Here is a 17,229-nt window from a genome sequence, read left to right on the forward strand (position 1 = left end):
TCCATCCGTGGTTAGAAGGATCCAGTTCTGAACCCCGAACCTGCGGCCCTCCAGAAGGTGACGCATTTGCAGCCACCCGAGGAGTGAAATCCTTGATTTCGCGACAGACGTATCCTCTAGTGCATGTTTAGGTGAGATCCCGACCACTTGTCTAGGAGATCCAGTTGGAAGGACCGAGCACGAAATCTTCCGAACTATAGAGGCTCGTAGGAGGCCACCAACTTCCCCAGAAGGTGAATGCACTGATGAACCGATACCCGGGTAGGCTTCAAGACATCCCGGACCATTGATTGTATCACCAACGATTTCTCCACCAGTTCAAACACTCTCTGCACTTCCGTGTCGAGGATCATCCCCAGGAAAGACAATCTCTCTATTGGCTCCAAATGTGACTTTGGAAGGTTCAGGAGCCAACCATGGCCCTCATTCCGAGTTGATCGCTTAGTTCCTGCGTTGACGTCACAAACACGCCCTGCGTTCGGCCAGCCACTCCCCCGTTTCCCCTGGCACGCCTGCGTTTTTACCTGTCACGCCTGCATTTTTTAGCACACTCCCTGAAAACGGCCAGTTACCATCCAGAAACACCCACTTCCTGTCAATCACTCACCGATCAACAGAGCGACAGAAAAGCGTTGCTCGACCTTGTGTAAAACTGCATAGTTTTGTGTGAAAGTACTTTGCGCGTGCGTACTGCGGCCCGTACGCATGCGCAAAAATTCTGCTTTTTCACCTAATCGCCGCGCTGCGACCGAAAGCAGCTAGCGATCAACTCAAAATGAGGGCCCATGTTACCCGAGCAGATGAGTTATGAGAGCAATGGACTGCAACAACTTCTCCCTGGACGAAGCCTTTATTAGCAGATCGTCCAGATATGGAATTATGTTCACTCCCTGTGTGCGGAGGAGAACCATCATCTCTGCCATCACCTTGGTGAAAACCCTCGGTGCCGTGGAGAGACCGAATGGCAGTGCCTGGAACTGATAGTGACTGTCTAATAGTACAAATCTGAGATGAGCCTGATACAGCGGCCGAATCGGAATGTGGAGGTAGGCATCCTTGATATCTAGGGATATCAGAAACTCTCCCTCCTCCAGACCTGAGATCACCACTCTCAGAGACTCCATTTTGAATTTGAACTCCCTCAGATAAGGGTTTAACGATTTCAGGTTCAAAATCGGTCTGACCGAACCATCTGGTTTCGGTACCACGAAAAGATTTGAATAGTAACCCATGTGTTGCATATGAGGTGGAATTGGAACAATGACCTCTGACTTTTTCAATTTTTGGATGGCTTCCTGTAGGATAGCCCTTTCTCTCAAAGCTGGCAAGCCTGATTTGAAGAAATCGGTGAGGCGGGAGTTCTTGAAACTCCAGTCTATACCCCTGGGATACAATATCCTGTAACCAGGCCGGACGACACCCAGACGTGGTCGAAACCTCTGAGTCTCGCACTCACCAGCCCGTTTCTCCAGGCTGTGTGGTCCACCGTCATGCTGAGGATTTTGAGGAACCAGAAGCAGGCTTCTGGTCCTGGGAACCTGCAGGTGCAGGCTTCTTGGGTTTTGCCTGACCACCTCTAAAGAAGGTGGTAGAAGGTTTGGACTTTTTTGTCTTTGCGGTCCAAAAGGACTGCGATGTTGATGAAGAAAAGTTTTTTTTTCGTATAAGGAGCAGCTGAGGGAAGAAAGGTCGACTTACCCGCGGTTGCCGTGGAAATCCACGCATCCCCAAATAGAGCATGACCTATGAAGGGTAGGTTCTCCACACTTTTCCTGGATTCCGCGTCTGCCGACCATTGGCGCAGCCAGAGTCCCCTGCGTGCTGAGACAGAACCCAGGTCCTTCATGGACTCCACCATGAAACCCGCAGAATCCTGGATGTTACGTAAAAACAGTTCAATGTCACTTCTATCCATCGTATCTAAGTCCTCTAGTAATGTGCTTGACCACTTTACTATGGCTTTAGAAATCCATGCACAGGCAATAGTGGGCCTCAACGCCACTCCTGAAGCAGTGTATATGGATTTGACAGTAGTGTCAATCTTACGATCAGACTGTTCTTTTAACGCGGTAGATCCAGGGACAGGTAAAACCACCTTTTTAGACAGTCTGGAGACAGATGTGTCATCTATGGATGGGTTTTTCCATTTTTTCTTATCCTCCTCAGGGAAGGAAAAAGCAACCAGAACCCTCTTTGGGATCTGGAATTTTTTCTCCGGGGTTTCCCAGGACTTTTCAAATAAAGTGTTTAATTCTTTAGACGCAGGGAGGGTTAGTGAGGCTTTCTTATGGTCTGTGAAGTACGCCTCCTCAACCTGCTCAGGTGGTGGGTCAGTAATGTGTAACACATCCCTAATGGCCTCAATCATGAGCTGCACCCCATTTGCAAGGGATGCCGCCTCCCTCAGCACATCCCCATCACCGTCTGCCGTGTCAGAGTCGGTATCCGTGTCGGCTTGCATAATCTGGGCAAGTGCACGTTTCTTTGGGTATATGCTAGGGGATTTAGAAGTATAGGGAACAGAACCCGACCAAACTTCCATAGATTTCCTTAAAACCTGAGTTTTAGTCTCAGTATGGGCCACCCTAGTAGAAATCTGAGATAACATTTCCTTAATGCAGGCATTCCCAACCACGGTCCTCAAGGCACACCAACAGTGCAGGTTTTAGTGATATCCAGGCTGCAGCACAGATGGTTAAATCAAAATAACTGAGCTACTAATTAAGTCACCTGTGCTGAAGCCTGGCTATCACTAAAACCTGCACTGTTGGTGTGCCTTGAGGACCGTGGTTGGGAATGCCTGCCTTAATGGAAGCCAGCCATTGTGGCTCAGATTCAGAAGTCTGTGACATGATATTACATTCCTGGGTACATGAAATGGATTCCTCTGGAGAAGATACCTCCTCTGCAGCATAAGACACAGAGTCCCTGGACATGGTTATGTGAGAATTTGCATACACACACACAGGAAAATGTCAGACACAGTTTCCCTCACGTACCTTCAGAGAGAGACAGAGTTTGGCTCCAGCACACACAGCGCCCCAGAGACAGTTATATAAGAACTGCCTGGCGCTTGTCAAAGTCAGAAAAATATCTCTATACACACTGCCATATTTGCACCTCATACACGTCCACGCTGCGCATGCGTACGCTCTCCCGTGCGTGCGCATACTCACAGTCGCGGGCACCCGCAGGCGCACGGTATGCGTATTTACGGTAGAGTTTATGTGATCGTAGCGTGCGACTCAATCGTTACATATTTTCACTATATAGTGTATTTTGTAGATCATGGTCCCTTTGATAGATTCTGAAAGTTTAGTTAATATAGCATGTTCCTGGACAGAGAGATCCCTCTTTGTATTGTACGAAGGGTCTAACAGGAGTCATACAGTGGTGTTTAGTATCCATCGGAAGAATATTTAAAGAGCAATATTCCGGTGTTGGTTTGGAGCGGATTAATCGCTCGTGCGAATAGTTATGGACATAAGAAGTTTATGTCCATTTACTATTATTTGCACTTAATTATCCATGCGGCGGGAAACCCAGTTTCCCTCCCACCTGAGCTGTTGGAAATAGTCACAGCCCACCTGTATGAATCAACCTATGACCTTTTGTTATAGTGCGAGGAGGAATTCCTGTGTCCAATGAACAATAAGATTGTAGGGACCATTGAATTGTATTGTGTGTGGGGCATAAATAGACAAGCCGACCACATCCAGCTCTCACTCTTCAACGGTTATCATTGCTGAAAATCGGGAGCTGGATGTCCAGAGGCGCATGCGATCGTTTCCTTTGTGCGTAAGTTTTCTCCGCAATCATATTGTCTTTCCTTGTTGTTATGGGCCATATCTCTCTCTCTCTCTCTCTCTTCTCCTCTTTCTCTCGTAATATCCCTTAAACGTAATAGTATTGTATTGTATTTCATGTGTAGTTATCTGGTTAGGTAGTCTATGTTATATTGTAGTGTATGACTTGTATTGTATTAATTCTTTTGCAAGTATAGCATTCATAATATATACATTAGGCGTTGGACCCTAAGCACGGTATCTGTGTATTTCTTATAGTGTTAAGTATTCTCAGAGCGTCGGTGACGCTCAAACAGCTTTTAAGTTAATAAGGTTACACTGTGTTGCATCTACACCCTATCTCTACACTAAGGTTTCACAGCATATTACATTGTTTATGGTTTAGATATAAAGGTTTAACATTGTGAGCGTCAGCGCCGCTGGTGATCTCCTCGTGGTCCCGAGCGTCCGCTACGCTATAGCGAATCATTACGTTAGTCGGCAGCCAATAGCGTGCCTGCCTGTGATCTCTTGGCCGTGAGCGAACGTGACGCTTGAGCGTCTCGACCACAGCTAAGCGATTGTTACGCAACGAGCGTACCCTTACGGTACTCCATACGTAAAAAGCGTACAGTGTTCTTAGACCTCATAAAGGGTTTTATATAAGATAAATATTTAGCTTTATCAATTGGCGGCTCGCCCGTCCTTCACATATCTGCACTAGGTAATTTCAGCAGACATTATCCAGCAGCAAAGGGCGGGAGGTCATATTCCTCGTAGTGCTGTTTGGATAAGCGTCTGCTTCGCTTAGTAAAGGGTGCTGAAGGAATCCGGGACCGGAGGTAAGAACAAAACGATAGTGTCTTTTTAAAACTGTTTATTTCTGTCTTGCGTACACACGCACGCATATCTGCATTTCTTTTCATTCGTGTATTTTCATATATCACTCTCCTGTTTGCCATTGTATAATTGATAAACGTACTAAGAGAGATTTGCCGCTATTTCATAGTTAAAGAGTAAAGGTAATACAGTTAAGGTATAGAAATACACACAGCTCTACCTAAAGGTAAAAGGAGAGATTGGTGTGGTGTGCGGTAGATGATCGAGGATCATATACATTGATAAAACGTGTTAGTTGTGTTACGGTGGACAAAGACTGGTGTACACGTGTCTCTAACAAAGGGAGAGACTCGCGTACGCAAAGGCCGACGCACGCAGCGTAAATTACGCAACGGAGCGTCTGAGTACGCCCACGTAACTCAAGTCACACGATAGTGTTGATTTTTAAATAACGCAACAGGCGATAAATAGCGCAACAGGCGATAAGTAGCGCAAATCTATTTTAAATTCGAAATTTAAATTAATAGATCCTTCTCCTAATTTGTAACACATCTGGTCTAAAGAGAAATTTCTGCGCAGAAATAGAAATAGAAACAAAAGTGTATATGTGGTGAGTGAGTGTTTGTTTTTACAATTTTGAGGATTGAACCAAAAGAAATCATCGAGTTCTCGTGAAGGTACATACGTGTAAGTGACATGCACGGTGGCTAGGGAGGCATCCTTGGTTAAACATAAAATTTGAGCATTAGAGTGTAGCAGACCAGGAGGTCATACTGTAACAGACCAGGAGGTCAGACCAGGAGGTCGCATAACAGACCAGGAGGTCTAGGTACAGCAGACAAGGAAGTCCGCTATAGAGTCCACAGGCACAACACCAAAAAAAAAGGGTTGGTGCAACACCCATATAGGCCATACAAGCTCTTGCTGAAGGAATTCGCAGCCGCAATTTTCGATTCCACTGGTCGCTCCGTACATAAGATTAGTTGCTTATGTGCTGAACGATTGTACCGCACGTAATTGTGTGCATTAGTAAACCTGACCGGTACTATTTGTGTACGAAGGTCATAAACGCTATTTGTACATTCTAACGTGATTTGTGTAATTTTTTATTTTTTCAAAAAGGGAAGTTCGCTGGTCACTCAGGAACTATCTGACAACCACACCTTTACTGGAAAGGGTTAATGCTCTGCGGATCACACCCACATGTTCCAGTAAACAAAGGTTAATAGGGGCCCTGGGTCGAGTACGCCAGCACTATATCAGTGTGATCAGGTCGTATTGGTCGGCGTGGGCGAGTGAGTGAGGTGCTCGGTAAACTTCACCGCCAACCTATCGTGAATATCTTGGTTTTTTGTAAGGTTCCGTAACACCTGCAAATTATGGGGGCCAGTTGTTCAGGAAGGGGGCGATCAACCTCGGTTCGGGTTGATTCTATAAACCGACCAGTCGGGTCGGCAAGGTACGTAATGTGTGAAAAGTACGGAAGTCACACTGAAGCTTTATGTGATGAATGGGAGAGAATGACAGTACATGACGGGGAGAAATTCCCAAGAGTAGGTAGCTTCAGCACAGAAGTGTTAACGAATTTAAGGAGAAGGATATGTCTCATTAAATCAGCAAAGAGACGAATCAAGCATTATGATTATTTGCAGTTGTGGCAACAGGAGGGTGACATACAGAGAGGATTGGCTCAGGCGGCGGGATCTGGCTCTATCAGGAAACTGATAGCCACGGCCCCACCGCCACCATACATACCGGGAGAGAAATTGGTTGCGGAGAATGACGCACTAAGGTGTAACAAACAAACACTTAGCAACTGTGTAAATGTTAAAGATAATGTTAACCAATTAACCAATGCAAGTATTAACCCGTGCAAGTTGTACCCTGTTTTGAACTTTCCCCAGGAGTGTGATCAAGAGGACGAATCGGCAACAATATCAGCGCTCTCTCTAGCAGCCACCATATCAGAAACAACAGTAGGCACGGCCCAACCCATAAGATTAGTAACAAAGCCCCCTAGCGGAGGGACAGGTGAGGTCGTATCAACGGGTAAGTACGGCACCATACACTATGCTGAAACTATTTCACCACAAACTGCAGAATCTACACAGAATGATGTTGTTAGAATTAATCCTGTTAAGGTAATAGTAGTGCCAAATGGGAAAACGGACACTTCAGGAGTCACTCCTGTTAGGAACATCGCCATGTATAGCCCGTTTACCCGAATGGAATGAAGGACCATAGTGTCTGAATTCCCTGACCCTAGAAAAGATTTAGTTGCTAGCCAAAAATACATCAGAGACCTAGGAAACACTTTAGAGCCCAATAATAAAGATTGGCAAGTACTGCTAAGAGCTTGTTTACCCTCCAATGTCGACGCAACTCAATTTTTAGTTGACTGTGGATTAGATCAGGATGTACCTCTTACAGATGTGTACAACAATGATAATGTAAAAAGAATAAGCTTACAGTTAAAGGAGTATTTCCCAGCGGTAGTTAAATGGAACAAGATATTCTCCATTAAACAAAAGGAGTCAGAAACAGCTGCAGAATATTTTCACAGAGCATTATCAGAGATGGCAAAATACACAGGCATAGAGGACATTAGAACAAACATAAACCATCGAGAAGTAGCAGTATCGGTACTGATGGATGGTTTAAAAGAGTCATTAAAGACTAGGGTACAGACCACACAACCATGTTGGCGAGGTCTGTCTGTGGCTACTTTGAGAGAGGCTGCTATTGATCACGACCGGAATATCACCAGACACAGGGAGTCACAAGGTGATAAGTTAATGTCAGTAAGTATACAGGCCCTGACCACAAAACAGCCTGTGTTAATATCACCAAACCCTGTGGGTAAGTCAAATGTGGTAACTTGTTATTTTTGTCACAAACAGGGACACTTTGCACGAGACTGTAGATCGAGAAATGTACAAAAATCCTATCAACCCCCTAGACAACGACACGACACACGACATTGGGATCAGGGTCCACAGAGACGGAGTTATGAGCCACATACAGGGGAAACAAAAAGATACCCCCCGAACAGAGACTGGCACGCCTCTGGTAGTTCCCAGCTAACTCCCTCACAAGTAGTTGCTGCCAGCGGGATTCAGGGAGGTCACCATACCCAATAGGGGTGTGGCCATACCTGTAATCTGCAGCCAGTAAAATTGATTGCAAGCCTTGGAAGTGAACCCGAAGTTGCAATTAATGTAGCTGGTAAATCATTAAACTTTCTTGTAGATACGGGGGCGGCCAAATCAGTGATAAATTCGACAGTGGGCATGAGAACCACTGGTAGGACAATTCCAGCCATGGGAGTAACAGGAGTAGTCCAGCATTACCCTGTTAGCAAGCCAGCCGAGATTACAGTAGGGCCTTTACATACCAAGCATTCCTTTTTGCTGGCTGCATCGGCACCGACTAATCTCCTGGGAAGAGACTTACTGTGTAAAATGGAGTGCGTCATTTATTGTACTCCTGAAGGTGTATTCTTGGACATACCTGAGAATCACGCCCAGGAAGTGCGAGACATGTTAGACTCCCCATCAAAATTAATGTCACATACCATTATGACAAATAGGACTCCCTCCCAAGTAGAAGAAATGACATCTCAGATACCAGAGTCACTTTGGACTAAAGATGGACAGGACACTGGATTAATGGCAAACGTAGCTCCGGTAGTTGTACAAGTAAAAGATGGTAGGATAGCTCCAAAAATCCCACAGTACCCTCTGAAGCCAGAGGTGGAGTTAGGGGTTTACCCAGTAATAGAGCGCTTGCTACAACAGGGCATTCTGGTAAGAACGTCCAGCACTGCCAATAGTCCCATCTTCCCTGTGAAAAAGAGTGGGGGGAGGGGTTACAGGCTAGTGCAGGATCTAAGGGGGATTAACAAAATAGTTGAGAGTCAGTTCCCCGTAGTGCCAAATCCAGTTGTCATCCTTATGCAAATCCCGCCCACTGCGAAATTTTTCACTGTTATTGACCTCTGCTCCGCTTTCTTTTCGGTACCTCTGCACCCTGACAGTCAATATTTGTTTGCATTCACATACAGAGGAGTCCAATACACATGGACTCGATTACCACAAGGTTTCATAGACAGTCCAAGTATCTTTTCCCAGGCTTTGCATGATTGTTTACAGTCTTTTCAACCAGAGAGTGGATCAGTATTAATACAGTACGTGGATGATCTACTGCTGTGTTCTGATTCATTGGAAGCATCCCTGAAGGATACGAAACAGCTCCTGTTTCATCTTTCAGACACAGGACACAAGGTTTCCAAAGACAAGTTGCAATTATGCCAAACTAAGGTAAAATATTTGGGACACTGTCTAACACAAGGACTGAGACACCTGACCGCTGATAGAATTCAAGCAATTAGAGACATGACTCTGCCACAAACCCAGCAACAGATCAGAACATTTTTAGGAATGTGTGGGTATTGCCGTAATTGGATCCCAGGGTTTTCCATTCTAGCGTTACCCTTGCAGGAGATGGTCTCCTCAAACAAACCTGATCGGATTTCGCATACAGACGAGTCTGAGACGGCATTTGAGAGACTTAAACAGTGCCTAACGCAGGCACCAGCATTAGGTATGCCAGACTATGGGAAACCCTTTGAACTATACGGAACAGAAAGTGCTGGTTGCGCGGCAGGCGTCCTAACCCAAAAGCACGGTGATGCCAGCAGGCCAGTAGCATACTACAGCGCTCAGCTAGACACGGTAGCGCGATCCCTCCCCACATGCTTGCGAAGCGTTGCTGCGATAGCATTGCTAGTAACGAAAAGCGAAGACGTAGTGCTAGGTCACAACCTCACAATTCATACACCACATGCAGTGTCAGCCTTGCTAAATTCTGCCCAAACCAGGCACGTCTCATCAGCGCGGTTTACAAGATGGGAATTGGCACTAATAACCCCCGTAAACATCACCATAAGGAGATGCAGTGCATTAAATCCTGCAACATATCTCCCAGGTGTGCCTGGACAGGCACAAAGGGTGGAGGATGAGAGTGGTGGGGAAGGAGAATTTAACACAAAGGAAGACACACATGATTGTATGGAATATTTGACCCAAAATTTTACCGCAAGGCCTGACATCAGTGACAATCCACTGGAAGATGTAGATCTAACTTTCTACACGGACGGTAGTTGTCACAGACAGTCAGACTCGGGAGACTTGTGTACTGGATACGCAGTCGTAGATGACCAAGGCACCATAGAAGCGGAACCGCTAGGCCCACCTCACTCAGCCCAGGTTGCTGAACTGGTCGCCCTAACCAGAGCATGTGAATTGGCTAAGGGCAAATCAGCCAATATCTACACCGATTCTAGATACGCATTCGGGGTAGTCCATGATTTCGGAGCCCTATGGCGCCTCAGAAATTTCATGACGGCAGCTGGTACACCGATAGCACATGCAGCTCACATAAAAAGGCTTCTAACAGCGATACAGGAACCCGACAGAGTGGCTGTTATCAAGTGTAAAGCACACACATATAGCCAGGACCCAGTATCACTTGGTAACAGCCGAGCAGACGAAGCTGCTAAGTTAGCAGCCGGTACCCCCAGACAGACAGACACCACACAACTGATGGTATTTAATACCATCAACACACAGAAGTTGTGTGAGATGCAAAATTTGTGTTCCACACAGGAAAAGGCAGTCTGGAAGGCAAAAGGATATGGCCAGGAGTCCTCAGGACTCTGGACGGATGGACACGGTAAACCAGTGGCCCCCAGAGCATACCTTCCATGTTTAGCTGAGGCAGCTCATGGGCTGACTCATCTGGGCAAGGAAGGGATGTGCAAGTTGGTAAGAGCATATTGGTGTGCCCCAGGATTTTCATCTCATGCGAGTAAAAGAGCAATGTCATGCCTTACCTGTTTGAGAAAGAACATCGGAAAGGCAATACCTACAGAACCATCTCATATCCCACCTGCCGGCGGCCCTTTCCAGGTAATACAGATTGACTTTATACAATTACCCCCTTGTCGGAATTTGAAATATGTACTTGTTTGTATAGATGTTTTCTCAAATTGGGTTGAAGCATTTCCTGCGGCTACAAATACCGCTATGTTTACTGCTAAGAAAATTGTGCAGGAATTTGTATGTAGATATGGTATCCCTAGAATTATCGAAAGTGATAGGGGTACCCATTTTACAGGTGATGTCTTTCAAGGAATGTGTAAGTTGATGGGAATTGATAGCAAGCTGCACACTCCATACCGTCCACAGGCGAGTGCGAAAGTGGAAAGAGTGAACAGCACTATTAAAAATAAACTGAGTAAAGTGATGGCAGAGACAGGATTGACATGGCCAGAAGCTTTACCCATTGTACTGTACAGCATCAGAACCACTCCCAGGTCCCCTCTTAATCTGTCTCCCTTTGAAATCTTGTTTGGTCGACAACCGCATGTTATGATTAACCCTCAGGATGATTTGAAGTGTAACAATGAAGTGACTGTAAAATACTTGATTAACATGAGTAAACAGTTAAGGAATCAAAATGATAATCTGAAGTTAGTGATTCCTGATTTACCAGATAGTAATTGTCATGACATTGAACCTGGGGATTATGTAATGATACGGAATTTTCTACGCTCAGGTTGCCTTATTGACAGATGGGAAGGACCATACCAGGTCTTATTGACTAGCACTACAGCATTGAAGGTTGCTGAGAGAGAGACTTGGGTTCATTCGTCCCACTGTAAGAAGGTTGCTGATCCAGAGAGGTCCCGTGATAAGGAACAGACGGTAGAGGTTGTATCACTGGAGTGTCTGTTCCAGGAGGATTGAGGCGGCACCTGAGCATTGAAAATCACAAGACCAAAAGCAGTTGTCGATCCCCTGTTCCCTTTTATTGTTTTTCTCCAACTTCCCATCCCCTCTCCCTCAAATTATTTTTCCCCCCTTCTCATTCTTCTCCGTTTCCTCCTACAAGATGGACTTGCCCCAAGAGACTGTGATCCGGATTTTCCTGTTGACCATGATGTTGATCAGAGCAGTCTGTTCCGGCGAGAGTACCATGGAGGTCGAGAGAGGTTCTGGAATGGGTTCTGATGATAAAAATGGAGGCGTAGTTTTCCAAGAACAACTTAACCAACAAGTAAAGGCGAGTATCAGAAAACGATCCGATAGCATTGACAATAGAAGGAATTGTGAAGGATTGTTAGCTGAAGAAAACTGTATCTGTAGGCTCTGTGACAACGTAGTGGAGGATGGGTGCATTAAGAAATGCCAATCCAGTTTTAATATCCATATGGACCGGCATCCATTGAGTGACTATCACTCCTTAGTGGGTAGTGTGTTAAATAAAACAGATTGTTGGGTATGCTCTCAAGTACCTCAAGGTCATAGCAAATCAGGGCTAGTACCATTTCCTTTAACGTTAGGGGAGGTACTTGAGTTAAGTGGTGGGAGACCGGTGGACAGGAGGTTTAATATCTCCAGCCCTCCTAGTTTGAAGCTCCACCAATACCATGTGGATAGGTCCCTATTATGTTTTAACATCTCCAATCCCCGAAAGCCGGGAAATTGGGAAGTGTCATGGAGTAACCAAACCATGACCTTTTCGCATAGAGCAGATAGAATGCCTACAGATACAGAGCTTATACGCCACATAGCCAGTAGAGGAAAATCTTTCCGGTATAGGTATACCTTAGGAAATAGGATTACGAGAGTTGGAGAGGTATCACCAGGATACTGTGCACATATCGTACAAGCTGATACGTGTACTAGACAGATGGGAGAATTAGGGTTAGGAGATTTCACATGGAAGATGTGTAATATGGTTATGTCCTACTCCGTCCCATATGTTCTCCCCGATGATGCATATTTCATATGCGGGAGAAAGGCGTATAAGTGGCTTGCCCCAAACTCTGAAGGATTGTGTTATATTGGAAAAGTACTGCCTGAGGTAATGACTGTATCACATGCCAAAATGAAAGATATACACCGTGTTGCCCAAGCTCCTTATACTCACACCCACTACGAGCACGTAGTTAAACGGCACCTGATAGAAAGAACAGAGCATCCGGCCTCTGACATGATCCATGAATCCAGCGGGATTCAGTTTCTACTTGCGTTAGACATCACTCGCACCGCCAGAGGAGTGTTGAATTATAAATACATTTCTGCGCTCGCAAATTTGTTAGACAATATCACAGAAATGTATGATGACACTTTTAGGTATACTGGAAGAGAGCTTCAAGCTTATAAAACAGAACTGGTACAGCATAGAATGGTTCTTAATTACCTCACAGCAGTGACAGGCGGATATTGTGTCACACTGGCAACACAATACGGCGTGAAATGTTGCACATATATTACGAATAGCACCGAGGACCCGGTCGAGGTTATAGACCAAAAGATGGACGATATTCTCCAACTGAAGTGGGAATTTCGCAGGAGACACAATCTCACTCTTGCTGCTGTAGGTAATGAGCTGACTGGTTGGGTGTCATGGTTGAACCCGCGAAATTGGTTTTCTGGTTTAGGAGAATGGGCTCAAGGAGTCATAATGGATGTTGGGAAGTTTCTCCTATGTATCTTAGGTGTTGTCATATCAATTGGTTTAATATTTAGATGCAGTCAGGCTTTAATGAAGTGCAATCGTCGTACTAGGGTAATGAGTCTGAGGAGTGAGGAAACTGTAATTCCCATGGATCTGATTTATGACCCAAATGTAGAAACAATGATGTGATGAAAATGCGATTTCTACGGTCCGTTTCTTTCACCTGTTTTTCCGTTTCCTCCAAGGTAAAAAGACCCACTTGGACGAGGAATTTGATGAGCCGATATACAGACAACAGATGGATTAAAGAAGAAGTTTTGACAACCTGATATACAGATTTTTGATGAACTTTGCCATAGATCCCCAGTTTCCCTAGAAATTTTAAAATTACGCTAGCCCAACACTTTTGTAAATCTATGGACATTGACAAAGCTTTTGCTCGCACCTTATGGGCAAAAGCACAAAGAAGACTGCATTCAACAGACACCGAACAAGACTTCAACCGACAAATGTTCATTTACCTGACATAGAATACCACTGCATTTACCATAAGTGTTCTTTATCTTCATTTCTACAACCCTCAGGTAATGACACACATAGTCGATAGGGAATACAGGCACAGATATCAGCAATCACATATCTCCCCCATTCATGTATCATCAACTAAAATGTGCTCCCCCATTTTGTTACAACCACAACCGAAAAGAGCTCGGTAAAGTTTGACAGCCCATCCACAGACCCGTACCACGGGATAAGAAGGAATTCAAATGTATACTTCGCAATACCTCGAAGCTTGATTTAAAACACGTACGGCACGATGATACATGACCCCCAAGCACGGATTCATACACACATGCTTCTGCTATCTCACTAGGTCATACCTTTTTCCTACCTTCTCCTCTCCTCCCCTACCCAACCATGTAAATGTATTAACTTCTGACATATATTTTTCTCTTTTTGAAATGTTTTAGGAAGAGGCAGTTATTATTGACTGCCAAAGGGTGGACTGTCAAAGTCAGAAAAATATCTCTATACACACTGCCATATTTGCACCTCATACACGTCCGCGCTGCGCATGCGTACGCTCTCCCGTGCGTGCGCATACTCACAGTCGCGGGCACCCGCAGGCACACGGTATGCGTATTTACGGTAGAGTTTATGTGATCGTAGCGTGCGACTCAATCGTTACATATTTTCACTATATAGTGTATTTTGTAGATCATGGTCCCTTTGATAGATTCTGAAAGTTTAGTTAATATAGCATGTTCCTGGACAGAGAGATCCCTCTTTGTATTGTACGAAGGGTCTAACAGGAGTCATACAGTGGTGTTTAGTATCCATCGGAAGAATATTTAAAGAGCAATATTCCGGTGTTGGTTTGGAGCGGATTAATCGCTCGTGCGAATAGTTATGGACATAAGAAGTTTATGTCCATTTACTATTATTTGCACTTAATTATCCATGCGGCGGGAAACCCAGTTTCCCTCCCACCTGAGCTGATGGAAATAGTCACAGCCCACCTGTATGAATCAACCTATGACCTTTTGTTATAGTGCGAGGAGGAATTCCTGTGTCCAATGAACAATAAGATTGTAGGGACCATTGAATTGTATTGTGTGTGGGGCATAAATAGACAAGCCGACCACATCCAGCTCTCACTCTTCAACGGTTATCATTGCTGAAAATCGGGAGCTGGATGTCCAGAGGCGCATGCGATCGTTTCCTTTGTGCGTAAGTTTTCTCCGCAATCATATTGTCTTTCCTTGTTGTTATGGGCCATATCTCTCTCTCTCTCTCTCTCTCTTCTCCTCTTTCTCTCGTAATATCCCTTAAACGTAATAGTATTGTATTGTATTTCATGTGTAGTTATCTGGTTAGGTAGTCTATGTTATATTGTAGTGTATGACTTGTATTGTATTAATTCTTTTGCAAGTATAGCATTCATAATATATACATTAGGCGTTGGACCCTAAGCACGGTATCTGTGTATTTCTTATAGTGTTAAGTATTCTCAGAGCGTCGGTGACGCTCAAACAGCTTTTAAGTTAATAAGGTTACACTGTGTTGCATCTACACCCTATCTCTACACTAAGGTTTCACAGCATGTTACATTGTTTATGGTTTAGATATAAAGGTTTAACATTGTGAGCGTCAGCGCCGCTGGTGATCTCCTCGTGGTCCCGAGCGTCCGCTACGCTATAGCGAATCATTACGTTAGTCGGCAGCCAATAGCGTGCCTGCCTGTGATCTCTTGGCCGTGAGCGAACGTGACGCTTGAGCGTCTCGACCACAGCTAAGCGATTGTTACGCAACGAGCGTACCCTTACGGTACTCCATACGTAAAAAGCGTACAGTGTTCTTAGACCTCATAAAGGGTTTTATATAAGATAAATATTTAGCTTTATCACGCTGACTGTGTACCCTCAATAGACTACGCAGCGAAATTACAGCCTCCCCACCTTCTACAACCCCCTGGTACCGCACAGTATAGCTGGAGTCGTGTGGAGGGACAGCACTCCCTGTCAGCGTCGCTGGAAGTGGATCTGCAGGGAGAAAATGGCGCTGGTGAACTGCTGGTTCCGCCCCTAAACATGGTGCGTCTTCCCGTACTATTTTAAATTTTATACCGGCCTGTGGTATTATGCTAGCATTGTTTACTTGAGTCCCTGATAGCCTGAGTGACCAGTGTAAGGGTATTTGCGCTGGCCCAGGGCATCCCTCATAGCGCCGCACCTGCTGTACCGCTGAGCCTTCCGGAGCGCAGTATCAGTACTGTGCTCCCACCCTGTTGCCGCCATTCACACCGGCTCCCCGCCCGTCGGGTTGCCGGTGACACATTCACCACCAAAACCTTCTGGCTCTGTTAGGGGATGGCGGCATGCTGCGGGAGTGAGCGGTCGCCTCGGACGGCTAACGATCATCACCCTCAGGAGCTCAGTGTCCTGTCAGCGGAGATAGTGGCCATTAACCTCAGAGGGTTGGACACTACTCCCCCCCTAAGTCCCACGGAGCAGGGAGGCTGTTGCCAGCAGCTTCCCTGTGCCTAAATGACTCTTAAAAAATAAAACTAAAGAAGCTCTAGGAGCTCCCCTAGCTGTGACCGGCTCCTGCAGGCACATTTTCTAAACTGAGTCTGGTAGGAGGGGCATAGAGGGAGGAGCCAGCCCACACTATTAAACTCTTAAAGTGCCAGTGGATCCTAGTAGACCCATCTATACCCCATCGTACTAATTTGGACCCCAGCATCCTCTAGGACATAAGAGAAATAGGGGCTGATGGCTCCTGATGTATGAGATACACCAGAGAGTGTGAGGAGGAGACTGGTCAGATCTCTGGGCTGGTAACACACAGTGACATGATGTGAGGAGGAGAGCAGGAGTATAATAGAGGCTGATAGCTCCTGACTCCCCTGCTGGGCAGATACATTTCCCTCATTAGTTTGTACTGACATAGCAGGGTGTAGTATAAGTTATTGTTGCAGTGACAGAACAAGGAGAATATGGGACTCTCTCTGTAATAAGTGTGTATCGCTCACCTGTGCTGATATCTGTAGGGATTTCCTCCTCCTTGCACTGCTGATCAACCCCTCACATAGGTGTCTTCTTCTCCGTCTTTATCTTCACCTCGAAAAAAGAGCTGCAACCTGAATCAACCACAAAACAATAAATGTAAAAATACCCGATTTCTTTAATGGAGATTAAACAGTATAATAAGTGTATAAGACACACATGGCTTCTCTACAGAAGACAGTATAATGTCACTTTGGAATTAGGTGAGACTCTAAATCCCACCTACATGATCCTCCTGTGGGATCCTGTGATTCTCCTCTGAATGATCCAGACACTAAAGAGGACGGGGACATCTCTCTGGATCTATCACACAGTGGGGTATATTTACTAACATTCGTAATTTTCGGAAAAAGGTCAAAGTTCAATCACGAATGACATCGAAAGTGTAAAACTGCAACTTTTTGAATTGATTACGACTAATTTACTAAGCTGTAGTATTCTGCATTTTCGTGATTTCCGATGTCGATGTCATTCGTAATTTTTTGCAGTGTTTTTCGGGAGTGATTAGC

The 17,229-nt window shown here is 45.2% G+C and overlaps 1 protein-coding gene across 1 annotated transcript in view; it reads right to left on the bottom strand.

Annotated features, from left to right (window-relative positions):
* Window positions 1-16,791, bottom strand: part of LOC135054742 (oocyte zinc finger protein XlCOF6-like) — a 50,958-nt gene extending 34,167 nt beyond the window's left edge. Inside the window, exon 1 of the mRNA XM_063958039.1 lies at window positions 16,687-16,791. The gene's annotated coding sequence lies outside the window, so the exon portion shown is untranslated. The remainder of the gene's footprint in view (window positions 1-16,686) is intronic.
* Between the last annotated feature and the right edge of the window lie 438 nt (window positions 16,792-17,229).

This window comes from Pseudophryne corroboree, chromosome 3 (assembly GCF_028390025.1).
Source record: "Pseudophryne corroboree isolate aPseCor3 chromosome 3, aPseCor3.hap2, whole genome shotgun sequence".
Lineage (NCBI taxonomy): Eukaryota > Metazoa > Chordata > Amphibia > Anura > Myobatrachidae > Pseudophryne > Pseudophryne corroboree.